This window comes from Prionailurus viverrinus, chromosome A1, assembly GCF_022837055.1.
Source record: "Prionailurus viverrinus isolate Anna chromosome A1, UM_Priviv_1.0, whole genome shotgun sequence".
Classification (NCBI taxonomy): Eukaryota; Metazoa; Chordata; class Mammalia; order Carnivora; family Felidae; genus Prionailurus; species Prionailurus viverrinus.
In genome coordinates this window covers 55,555,078-55,568,548 of record NC_062561.1, presented here as the reverse complement: position 1 = coordinate 55,568,548, position 13,471 = coordinate 55,555,078, and the positions used below count along the sequence as shown (strand labels likewise).

The window sequence follows — 13,471 nt, the reverse complement described above, 5'->3', positions numbered from 1 at the left end:
CCTTTCAAGGATGAATCTTCAGATTTCTGTACTCTACACATGAATATAATTTTCTTTGACCATTAAGAGATATTAATTATGCTCTGATTTGTACAAACATAACTATTCATATTGCTCACCTAAAAATATATAGGCAAATGATTTTTGTTTACAATGATATGTTTTCTTTCCAAAAGGAAGCATTCTAGTATGAATAAAACGTTAATGTATCAAATATAACACGATAAAAAATGAATTTAAATTATTTTGGAGGCAGCAAAACAGAGAGGCAAATAGATTTGTAATCAGCCCTCGTTAGATGTTAAAACATTGGCTAATTATTATATCTCACTGACTTTTGTTTTTGTCTATAAAATGGAAATTTTCTTATGATTATTGTGAGTCGGCACTAGGTAATTAAGTGCTTTTCATATTGCCTCTCACAAAGTACATACTACATAATATATTTTTAACCCTTTCCCAATTAAGTCAGAATAATTTATAAGAATATAGAAAATCAGAGTTGCTTAGGGGGCTCAGCTGGTTAAGCATTTGACTCTTGGTTTTGTCTCAGGGCATGATCTCATGGTTCCTGAGTTTGAGCCCCACATGGGCCTCTACACTGACAGTGTGGAGCCTGCCTGGGATTCTCTCTCTCCCTCTCTCTGCCCCTCCCCCACTCACTCTGTCTCTCTCAAAATAAATAAATAAATTTTAAAAAATTAAAAAAAAATAATATACAAAATCATATTGCATGACTAAAAATGCATATGTTTATGTGTGTTTAGAAATAATCATTCTGTAATTCTTGCTAATTTTTTAAACCATATTGTCCATTAATTAACATGACATTGTTCAACCCTCAGTGATTCTTCAAATTATTACTTTGTGTTCAGAATAAGAAAGTTGTATGTGACTAATGCAGTAAACAAACTGATATCAGCCAGATTTTTAAAAATTGCTCACTTAAGAGTCTTTTGTTGGGGCGCCTGGGTGGCGCAGTCGGTTAAGCATCCGAATTCAGCCAGGTCACGATCTCACGGTCCAGGAGTTCGAGCCCCGCGTCAGGCTCTGGGCTGATGGCTCAGAGCCTGGAGCCTGTTTCTGATTCTGTGTCTCCCTCTCTCTCTGCCCCTCCCCCGTTCATGCTCTGTCTCTCTCTGTCCCAAAAATAAATAAACGTTGAAAAAAAATTAAAAAAAAAAAAGAGTCTTTTGTTTATCATCATAACATTCCTTATGGGAGGTACATTAGTCATGAAAATAATTGACAATTAAGAAATAAATGTGCTCTCTATTGCTTTAATTCATCACAAAGTTTTTGATCTATTTCACTATCTATAAATATTTAAATTTCTAGTGACCTCTTTCTTCAATGATTTATTGTTTATACATCATAAATTGTCCTATTATCATTATGAAACAGATATGCATACGTTTCAAGAGTTAACTGAAAGTCAGCTTGTACTCATCAATAATCATCATATTAATCATTGTCAAAAAAGAACAATATTAAATTCAAGAGCAGTGTAATTTATTTGAAAGAGACTAGAAATATGAATTAACTAGCACTGCTTCTGCTTCTGATTTTTCTGCCAATTCAATAGAATAATATTAAATTTATCAAAATCTCTTTTTAAGATGTAAAGAAACTTATGCTTGGTGACATTAAGGGATTTGTTTAATTACCTAATGGAAGTTGTGGAACCAGGATTTAAATCCAAACCTCTCTGACTACAAAATATGTTTTTAAAGATATATTTTAAAAGGTATATAATAAAGCCAAAAAATAAAAATAACTTCCTTCAAATTCATGTATCCATCTAGCCTGCCCAACTTCCTGAGCAAAGGCTATTGAAAAGGTCTAACCCTCATTCTCTCTTGTTTTGCCTCCCACTTCATTTTCCAATTTACCACAAAATAGTTTGCAGTCACACACCTCCAGGATTACTGATCTCTTCAATTATAATTGTTAATCCATATGTAACAAGTAAGATGTCTTAATCTGTTAAAACAACATCAGCAATCAACCAAACAAGCAAAAAAAAAAAATTACTCACTGCAGTTTATGCTAACCATTTTATTGTTGTTTTTTTTTTAAATTTTTATTTTCTATTCCCTCTCCACACTCCCCACCCCTACTTAACAAGGAATCTGGAGGCAGGTAGCTGCTATTATAAGTAAAATAGCACAATGATATCAGAGCTGGACCTTGTCAATATCTTGGCTTGTTCTTCCACATCAAATGCTGGCTGCAACAGTTTCAGATAGTATATCAATATTCAACTCCAGAAAGGATCACATGAAGTTTGTCTGTTACCCCTTGATTCCAGTGTGCAAAACCTCTCTCAGGAAAGCTCTCCAAAGGAGTTTTCTCTTCTATCTCATTGACCAAAACTGGGATATATGGTCATTCATTGCTTCAGTGGAGAACAGGATTCTAATTTTTTCCTATATCTTCAGACTAAGATTCACTTAGCAAAGAAAAAGGTGGGAAGATGCTATTAGGTAGACAATTAACAGAATCTTCACAATAAAATTATTTCTAGACTTTATTTTAGTAGCATTTGTTTGTTTACCTCATTGTCATTCTCTCGTTTTATGTTCTATGATCCCAGGTGCTCCTTCCTCCCACTTTTCTGGTTGTTCTTTAGAATTTGCATTGTATTCTTATTTCCTACCCAAATCTATTTCCCCCTCAGAAATTCAGTCCTAGATTATCTTCTCACTCTTCATGTAGAATCATAGGAGTTCCAATGATCCTATTTGCATATGCTCAATTTCCAGTTCACTCTCTCCCATTCATTACTTCCCTAGACTCTGGAACAATAATCTGCTGACATGGGCCCCAAGCTAAAGAGGGCCCACTTCTCTCTCTGTCTCTTACACACACACACACACACACACACACACACACACACACACAAACACACACCACTACACCACACAGAATCAAGAGTAAAGAGAAGAATATATTTCTTTACTTTGGTTGCTCTAAGTCATTGAAACAGATGTTGACTGCTTAAAAATGCTTTGAAGAGAACAAGGGTACACCACTAGCAATATTGGAGAGAGATACTGCTTCAGAGTTCACGGAGGATTTAACTGGCAGAAATGAAAAGATATTTCATTTACCTTTTCAAATCTTTCCACTTAGACTGCATGAACTCAGTGATTCTAGTATAATGAAGTGTTTTTTTCCAATAGTGCCAAGTGTCAATTTTCTTGCTTCTCTTTCTGTTCTGCATCTTGGTTCCAGCGGCACTCTGTTAACATGGCATTCACAACCATTGAACGTGATGGCTCAGAAAGATTTTAGAATATTAAATAATTAATCTCAGTATAGTTAGATAGCCAGATAGATACAGCATACGTGAAGAATGATACCAATGCTTTTTTGATAATTGGATAATGTTGAATACTAGAATTATGAATTTAAATTAAATAAATATATAATATAATACATTCACATTTTTCAAATAAACAACTAAAATTTTAGTGGTATTTAGTGAACTTAAAATGATTGTCTTTGGCATTATCTTCATGGCTCTAAGACAGAGGATAATGAGAAATGAGTTTTTCAGCAGCAACCAAATTTTGACTAAAGTCCAGAATCTTTTTTTTCAATTGGCAGTACATAGTTTATATTTGTCACTGTGAGACACAGGATCAACAGATAGCTATTAGAGTTTTTATATCAATCAAAGATTACATAGAATATTTTCCGTACTTGTCTACATTTTGAATATTTTTGTGGCCACATTATATCTTAACCTGTAGTTATTCCCAAAACACTCAGTGAGGATGATGATTAATTACTGTTGATGTAATAACATTTACTTTAAACAAGATGCTACTAAATTATTCAGAGAAATAATGGTGCCCTTCATATAAAATATATATATGTGTGTTTACACATATACATATATTTTCAGATATAGGTGGGTGGAACAAATAGGATAGGTGAAGGTGGTCAAAGGATATAAACTTCTAATTATGAGATAAGTAATTTGAGAACTAACGTACAGTATGGTGATTATAGTTAGCAACACTGTCTTATATATGGGAAAGTTGCTAAGAGAGTAGATCTTAAGTGGTCTCACCACACACACATAAATGCTAACTACGTGTTTTGATGGATGTGTTAATCTTATTGTGCTCATCATTTTGTAGTATATACACATACATCATCACACTATACACCTTAAGCTTATACAATGCTGTATGTCAATTATGTCCCAATAAAGTAGGAAAAAATCATTTTGTCTTTGCAAGTTTGCCAGCCTTTGGTTACATAACCAAAGATTACAACCTATTCCTTCTATTTTTCCATTGTTAAGAGATGGTTGTCAAGGTAGGAAGATATAATATATATTATTTATTTGTTGGTTTTATTTGTAAATTTTAGTTAGCATGTTATATTTAGACCTCTATTTGGATTCTTGCCCCAGATAAAAGTACAGAGAAGCACACTTCCTAAAGAATGTCCCTCTTATAACACTTGGAAAAGTGAGTTTATGTTCTTCCTTTCCAAACTTGCTTTTCCTCTTATGTATCTTACCTCAGTGAGTGGGACCATGCTTCACCTACTTGATTGAGTCTGAAACCCTGGATTCATTTGAGTGATGCACTATATATCACGCTCTCTCGCTGATTCAGACATTGCTCCAACAGTTTTCCCTTCTCACTCTCCTACATCTTAATTTTTTTATTAGCCACTTTATCACTCTCATGGGTACAAAAGCATGGTGTTCTTTCTCATACTTTACTGGAAAGAAGACTTTCTCTTGACTGCACTTCCTTATTTTAGGTATCACTCCATTACTTTGCTCCCTATTGCAATAAATCTTCTTGAAAGAGTCGTTTATCTTTCCTGACACAAATTCTTCTCCTCCCAACACCTCTTAACCTTATCAGCATTTACTTGTTCTTGATATTTGCTTTTTTTACTATTACTTTCAAATATACTATTGGCTTCTATACATTATGCTGATTGTGTTTATCTTCATTTCTTTGATAAAATATAATTCCTATGCTGACAGGGATATTTTCTCTCTCTTGTTCACTGATGATCACCATGGGTCTATAAAGTTGACCAGCATAAAGTAGGAGCTCAGTAGATATTTGTAGAAGGAACTGATAAAGGAATTCCTGACTATTACCTTTCCCTCAGCATCCTCATGTACCCAATAGCCAATATACACTTCATACTTCTTGCTTACGTCCACTATATTATCTTTGCAACTTTATGTCAATCTACTATTACTTCAAAATAAAAAGTTCATTTAAAAATACTTCTTCTTGGGCGCCTGGGTGGCTCAGTTGGTTAAGTGTCTGACTTCGGCTCAGCTCATGATCTCATGGTTCGTGGTTTCAGGCCCGCATCAGGCTCTGTGCTGACAGCTCAGAGCCTGGAGCCTGCTTCAGATTCTGTGTGTGTGTCTTTCTCTGCTCCTTCCCCTGTTCACACTCTGCCTGTCTCTCTCTCTCCCTCTCTCTCTCTCAAAAATAAATACGCATTAAAAAAATTAAAAAATATATTTCTTCTTTACAGCTAAGCTTAAATACCCATTTTCCAAGATCCTTTTCCATTTCACAATCATAAGTAAAAATTCTTTTTTCTGTCTTCTAGGACATCTTGCTTATATTCCTGATCTCTGTAAGTGCTAATTATTGTTGGTATTTTTTCATTTCCTCACTTTGGTATTCCCACCACATTTTACGATTTGGCAAATGAAGAAAAACTGGACCATACTTAATAGTGAAGGTAGGACTTGATTTTTATATTACTGATAGAAATGGTATAAATATTCCCTTTCTGGTAATATATTAGCTTTGCCAAGTTAGTAAAATTTTCTCAGCCTGAGTAAGCATTCATGAAACCAGTCTCGGGGCGCCTGGGTGGCTCAGTCGGTTAAGCGTCCGACTTCGGCTCAGGTCATGATCTCGCAGTCCGTGAGTTCGAGCCCTGCATCGGGCTCTGTGCTGACGGCTCAGAGCCTGGAGCCTGCTTCGGATTCTGTGTCTCCCTCTCTCTCTGACCCTCCCCCGTTCATGCTCTGTCTCTGTCTCAAAAATAAATAAACATTAAAAAAAAATTTTTTTTTTAAAAAGAAACCAGCCTTGGTCATTTTTAAAAGTACAAAAGTCAAAAACATGAAAGGTTTTCAGATGTAAATTTTAATTTACTTTAAAAAGTTTGGGAGGGGTGCCTGGGTGGCTCAGATGGTTGAGCGTCTGACTTCAGCTCAGGTCATGATCTCATGGTCTGTGGGTTCAAGCCCTGCGTCAGGCTCTGTGCTGACAGCTCAGAGTCTGGAGCCTGCTTCCAATCCTGTGTCTCCCTCTCTCTGCCCCTCCCCCACTCTTACTTTGTCTCACTCTGTCTCTCAAAAATAAATAAATGTAAAAAAGATTTTAAAAAAATTCGGAGAGGCAAGCTCACTTTGGAAAGCAGTAGGAATCAGACAAGAGTATCTTTTGGAGATAGTCAACATGGGATTTTCCTCAGTAGATTTGAACCTCACTCCCCTGGTTTTTTTAACCAAGCTTGGGCTGTTTTAACTTATCAGTATGTAGATAGATAGGTAGATAGATAGATAGATAGATAGATAGATAGATAGAAAAACTAGTAACAATTAATATGTTATTAAAAATTATGATCAGTCTAGAACACTTAAAATCTCAAATCTTCATGCCCAAATCAGAAAGTCCCCTACCCTCATCAAGGCAGACTTGTAACTTGGAAACTTGGACTTGGGAGAGGTACAAAATGATCTTGTATTTTCTGTGTCCTCACAAAAGTTGTTTTGAGATTAGTTGTTTCAGGGTTGAAAAAAGGGATGACAGAGGAAAGGCAGAGTTGTCTTATATTACAGACATTATGTCTGCCTTGGAGAGATTTCTCTGGTGTGCCCTGATTTGGGCTGGTAATATCAGCCCCTTAGCCAAACCAACTTAATGTTGTAAATTCCTCTCAAGTAGAGTCTGGCTTAGTAGTTTTTCAGTAATTCCATAGTTCTCTGCATAAAGGAAAAACAGATGAGGTACTCTTTTATTCCACCTAACAAAGCAGAGTATGAGGGCAGGGTGGAAGTAGCATCAGTCTCTTCTCCAAGTAAACTGCACTAAATTTCCTTCCAAGCCTACTATCATAAATTCTTCTCTTGGGCTAATCATGGGTTTATGTTCCACCGTGTTTTGTGTGAAACATATCAATCTGTCCAGAGGAATTTCCACCATTCCCGTGGAAGGGTTTGAACAGGCTGACAGAAATGGCTGTGAATATATACACAACATTCCCATTATGTCACAAATCCAAAACACCATCTCTCTCTCTCTCTCCAGTGTCCTTCTAGTATAGAAAGGAGGTGGAAGTGACATCACGCTCTATGCAATAAGGCTGCCTGCCATACAAGTCAGAAGAAACTATTTTGTCTTGTTTAGGAGTGGCTTTCTTTAAAATTTGGGTTACTTAATCTATGTCATCAGTACTTGGACTTACCCAACAGTTCTAAGGAAATCTGAATGGCTTTTTAAATATTTTATTACACTTACATTTCCATGGGGCAAAACTTTGAACCAGAATCATATAACTAAGTCTTAGATAGGGGACATGGGTAACGAGGAGTAGGGAAGCAGAGAAGCATCAATAGGAAAAAGGAAATAAAAAGTATCTCTGGAAATTCTTTTCAGTCATACTTTTGTCATACTTGTATGACATGCTTAGAGAAATGAAAATGAACTAAATTATTCAAGAATGAATAGTGTAAAGTATTACAGGATGATTAAACAGAAAATAATTTTTTAGAAAAAAAATGTAATTTTGAAATTATAAACCACTTGAACAATGTTTACAGGATATTAAACAAAAATTAAAGAGAATTAAACTGAAAAATAGATATAAAAATTTACACAAAATTCAATATAAATTTTCAAGGAGAGCAAAAACTTGAAACAGACACGAAGGGGCATTGAAGATAGAATTTTAAAATTTTTTTCAATGTTTATTTATTTTTAAGAGACAGAGAGTGTGAGCAGGGGAGGGGCAGAGAGAGAGGGAGACACAGAATCCAAAGCAGGCTCCAGTCTCTGAACTGTCAGCACAGAGCCTGACGCGGGGCTCGAAATCACGAACTATGAGATCATGACTGGAGCCAAAGTCAGACGCTTAACCGACTGAGCCACCCAGGCACCCCTAGGTTATAGTATTTTTATTCAGAATAAAACAGGATGTCTGTATAAACAAATATATAAAAGTACAAGTATAGATAAGCATTTACTGATAAAGAGATACCAACCACCATCATTTAAATATTTTCTGATAACAAAAAAATTGTTTCAAACAAACATAACTGACCAAAAGGAAACAGTAATAGTTAGTATCCATTATTGATTAGGCATAAACTCCTATAGACAACACCAAAACAAGAAGATGTTTTACACCACTCTATAATCCTGTTGTTACATAAAGAAAACAGAAGTACACTGAAGGATAAAAACACATGCTGAGTTCTTCCGGTTTTCATATGGTGATGGAGCCCTATATAGAAGGATTAGTTACTGTTTTTCCAGGCAAGAGAAAAATTTTAAAATATAGAAAAATACATATGTGTCTATATCTAACATACATCTATTATACAATATATATATTTTGCAACTATAAATATCTAAAAGCATAAAGCTCTACAAAACCAAACAAATTATTCCAAAGTACTTAGATGGTTTGAAGTTTCAGAAACATTCACTGTCACTCTCTTTGAAATTATGACCATTTGCAGTAGTCACACAGTCTTTTCCTATTTTCTTTTCATAAATTCCTAAAGTACTATTGTAAAACTGAACTTGACCCTAAAGGCAAATTGTCTCATTTCCTCTTTCCCTTTAACCAAGTTTACTTCATGGAAATGTCTCTCAGTCGGGATTTTGTACTGAAGAGCAAATACATATATATGTATGACTAATTTGATGAAGAAGCAAAATTATCACAAAAGCTATTGTCGCTAGATTGGAGAAAATAAAGTGTAAAGCAGAATTTCTTCACATGTGTCTTTTAAAAAAGCATTTTTAAAGTTATTGTTTAAGCATTTTTGTTTTATTACATAGGAACATGGAACTAGAAAAATAAAGAGCGAGACCTGATTTGATTTTGGTATATTTGATGATAAAATAATCTTCCAAGTTATTAAAGATGTGAAAAAAAAGGTACTTTCTTATGAAAAGATATATATTTACAAAAAAAGACATGGTGTTTGAAAAATTCTATCCAATTCCTAAGACTGTGCAGAGCAGAAGGATTTCCCATTAGTTACAAGTTTCCTGAAGGGCATATTTCCCTTCCATTCTATGACCAAAATGTGTTTCTAAGTAATGAAAGACACTGTATCCTTAGAAAAAGTTAAACTCAACCTCCCAAACTAATTATCATCTTTCATGTGAACTTTTTTTTTTTTCTAACCCCAGCATCTCAATGACTTAGGTTAATGGGAATTTTTGAAATGAAAAAAAAAAAAAAAAAAAAAAGGAAAGAGGGAAAAAAGTATTATCTCACAGCATTCAAGGTCATAATGCTGTACATAATACCAGGGGTTAGAAAGTCCAGACTATCAGTGTTTCCATTAGGAAAGTATTATGCTTCCCAATTTAGTTTTTTTTTTCTCCTTGTTTGGCACAGGGTTTACAGGTGTGAATTTATAACCTTTATTTTTTAAGAAATATTTTTCCTCTTCTTTCTTCAAGGCATGGACAAGAAAAGCGTCACCTCTTAATGTAATTAACAGTGAAAATTTTAGTAAGTTTTGTTTTCACTTTCACTAACTTTCAAAAAAAGGTTTTCTGAAAGCCAATGAAACTCAAGGCAAATTTTGTTTTTTTAATTGTGTAATAAATAAAATAATAGTAGTACTAAATGCCACAGAGTTCTTGTTATCTTTAGGCAACGAGGCATTTTTAAGTACATTTTTTTTTCTGTACACTGAAATTTTATTTCTATTATTTTCAAATAACCTGAAAAGCATAAGATTTTTAAGATGAACAATAAATTTTCCAACACATATTAATTACTATACACATTAATACAGTCCTCACTGTATTTTTAGCTGCTGTATAACTTAGGTGATGGAGATATTTCTGTACCATATTAAGGATCATACTTTCTAAGTAAGTGCTGCAATTCATTAGAAAATCATTTTCACCAACTTCTGGGGCGCCTGGGTGGCTCAGTTGGTTAAATGTCCGACTTCAGCTCAGGTCATGATCTCGAGGTCCGTGAGTTCGAGCCCAGCGTCGGGCTCTGGGCTGATGGCTCAGAGCCTGGAGCCTTCTTCCGATTCTGTGTCTCCCTCTCTCTCTCTGCCCCTCCCCCATTCATGCTCTGTCTCTCTCTGTCTCAAAAATAAATAAACGTTAAAAAAAATTAAAAATGGGAGGGAGGAGAGGGTGGGTGATGGGTATTGAGGAGGGCACCTTTTGGGATGAGCACTGGGTGTTGTATGGAAACCAATTTGTCAATAAATTTCATTAAATAAATAAATAAATAAATAAATAAATAAACATTAAAAAAAATTTAAAAAAAAAGAAAATCATTTTCACCAATTTCATTAAAAGCATTTTAGATTTTATTTCTAAAATATGCATAATTTATGTAAAAGCAACAAAGTGATTATCCTTTTGTTTTTATTATTTGGCAATCATAGCAATTTTTATCTTTTTTCTTTTCTTTTCCTTTTCCACTCCCAGTCTATTCCTCATCATTTATCATGCCAATTCATAATAAATGAATCAACAAGGAACACCCTCCATCTATTTGCAGGCATATATGTGCATATATTTATTTGCATGCTCAGATTATTTTTACTGTAATGTAATTATTACACATGCATTTCCTTCCTCACTCAACAATAACTTCTGCAAATTCTCTTAATACATTTCAAATATTATTTTTGGTTGGATAATGTTTATCAATCAGTATGTAAAATAATTTCATACATTTTTCCATTGATAGGTATTTACTTTGCTTGGAACTTGTTGCTACTATATATAATGTGGCAATAATCATACTTACATAGATTATTTTTTGTGTTCCTGTGATATAAGAAATAAATTTCCAGGAATGGGTGTTGGATTAGAGAGTATCTAAATTTATCCTAAAAATATTGCTGTTTTTATTTTATGATTCAGATGTACACATACTTAGATTTATACATAAATTGTTTTTATTAGCTTACAAATAAAAAATTCATTATTTATTTGCCATAGCTTGGAGATCAGAGTTATTTTTGAAATACACCAGTTAATTCCATGATAACTTCAGTGTTAAATTAACACAACCACTTTCTAAACTGTATGTTTTTAATTTCCCTTAAAATTCCATATAATTTCTGTAAAAGACTTGCATATCACCTATTCCAAATCAGCATTATACTAGATCTTCAAAGAAAAAAAAATTTCAATGACTCATTTTCAATAGTAATTATTCCAAATGCTAAAATGGTTTAATTCAGTGAAACCCACATCTATCTTGCCATAATTAAATACAGCTGCCTTGGCTCACTTCAATAAGGATTCATTTTTTAAACTATAATGACCCTTCTTATACAGAATACAAGTTATTAGGTCACCTGCCAGCAGTCTTCTCTCGAGCTACCTAATTATCATTCCTTTAAGCTTTATTCATACCTTATATTTCCAAGATTTGGATCATTAATTTTTCTCCCGAATGCATACATTGCATATTTTTCTACATCCTTTTTGGCCTTCAGACTTTCTGCAAAAGTTAGAATCTAGCCAAGTATTTGATAAGGTATTTTTATGTTTCCGAATTTTCTAGTTCAAGTACTCAAAATTTCTCCATTAGCCTGGAGAAAATTAATCATTTTTAATAAGCATGTACCTTATTTCTATGAATTATTGCTATGCTCAGTGGAATAAGTAGAAAACGTTTCTTCCAATAAACCAGTGCTATTAGGTCTGGAAATGTCTATGTAATTAAAGGAGGACACATTAAAAAGGTGTATCTTTACCTCTCAGCATTGTGGTGCCTCAGAGATAGCTCATGACTCTGTCCTTCTTCCATATACTCTCCTTAGATCTCCATATGTTTAATTGTTGTGGTTACCATGGTTATGTTCATGAGTTCTTTACAGTTATCATTGGATGATATACAAATATGTATTCACTTCACTCATTTGACTCCACAAAAAACCTGGATGGAAAGAATTACCTATTACTGTAGAATACTTAAACACAGTAATTACTGGTAAATCTTCGATCATGTGTCCAATTATCCAAGTCTAATACATTGCAGTTAACACAATTCTGTTAAGTGATATTCACTTAACAACTCTTTACCATGAGAACTACTTCTGACCTTCTAAATAAGTTTTTGTTTATCTATTTTATGTTCTAGATCTTACTTGACTCTTATTTTCTGCCTTTGCATGCCAACTGTTAATATTCCTTCTCTACTAATTCATACATGTATTATCTATTACTGAAAATATTGAAATAATGCATTATTCTCTGAGGTTAGTTTTACCCCTTTAAAATTCATCCACCTTTCACATTTCAGACAGATTTTGTAGCATTCAGAACATGACTTTTTCTTAGCCTCTATCATAAAAAGTTACAGTATTTTTTTTATTGATGTTCTTTCTTTAAGGTACTTAAAACTGAAATCTTGTTTAATTTTCTTCTTAACCCCAACAGTTGCAATATTAACTTAAATAGAATAAATCCTCAAAAAATGTTCATCAAAATGAAATATTTTAAAATAGTTACTGAACCTTCTTCCCATATGGCAGGGGTACAATTTGAGCCTATCCAGGTAAGCTCCTACCATAGACTTCCATAACAATGTCAGCTCATATAAATCTTGGACAATTACAAAATTAAAAGTACTTGAAGTTACTAGAGAGTGAACAAAATCAGGCAGATTCTAGAGTGGATTCAATACTTGGAAGAAGAGTGAAGCATGAGATGAGTCATCACATTTTTTGGATTTATACTGAGAGAAGGCTACAGTTGGAGGTATAAATGATGGTTAAAACTTTGATGCAGAACTCCACAGAGTTCCCAGCCTGAAAAACCAGAGGCAGACATTGGTGTAACCCAAGCTGTGGGAAGTTCGTAGGGAATATTCTCAGCTGTGGGAAGTTCGTAGGGAATATTCTCAGAAGTCACTTCTGCTCCATTCTTTCCTCTGCTTCTGGAAAGCCAGTTACAAGTAAAGTACAACTTCTAACTAAATGCCTTACCCTCTTTTCTGGGTTTTCCCACATTTTTTCCCTTTTCCTTTTCAGTTTGTGTGCTTTTCAGTGTCCTCCAATTTTTTCATTTTCTAGTGAGTTTTTCAGTTGTGTCCAACCTACTGTTAAATTCATTCTTTTACTTTCAACTTTAATTTTATATATATGTGTGTATGTATATATACACATATCTCACTCCAAGAAGTCTCATAATATTCTCTTATAGATCTTCTTTTTCCCTGACAAAAT

General features: G+C 33.9%; 1 long non-coding RNA gene across 1 annotated transcript; it reads right to left on the bottom strand.

Moving 5' to 3' along the window:
- Positions 1 to 2,072: 2,072 nt before the first annotated feature.
- LOC125167645 (uncharacterized) lies at positions 2,073 to 12,049 on the bottom strand. Its single transcript, XR_007152868.1, has 3 exons — positions 11,999 to 12,049; positions 3,114 to 3,244; positions 2,073 to 2,452 (listed from the first exon to the last, which is right to left on the bottom strand). It is a non-coding gene; the product is annotated as an uncharacterized LOC125167645 (long non-coding RNA).
- Between the last annotated feature and the right edge of the window lie 1,422 nt (positions 12,050 to 13,471).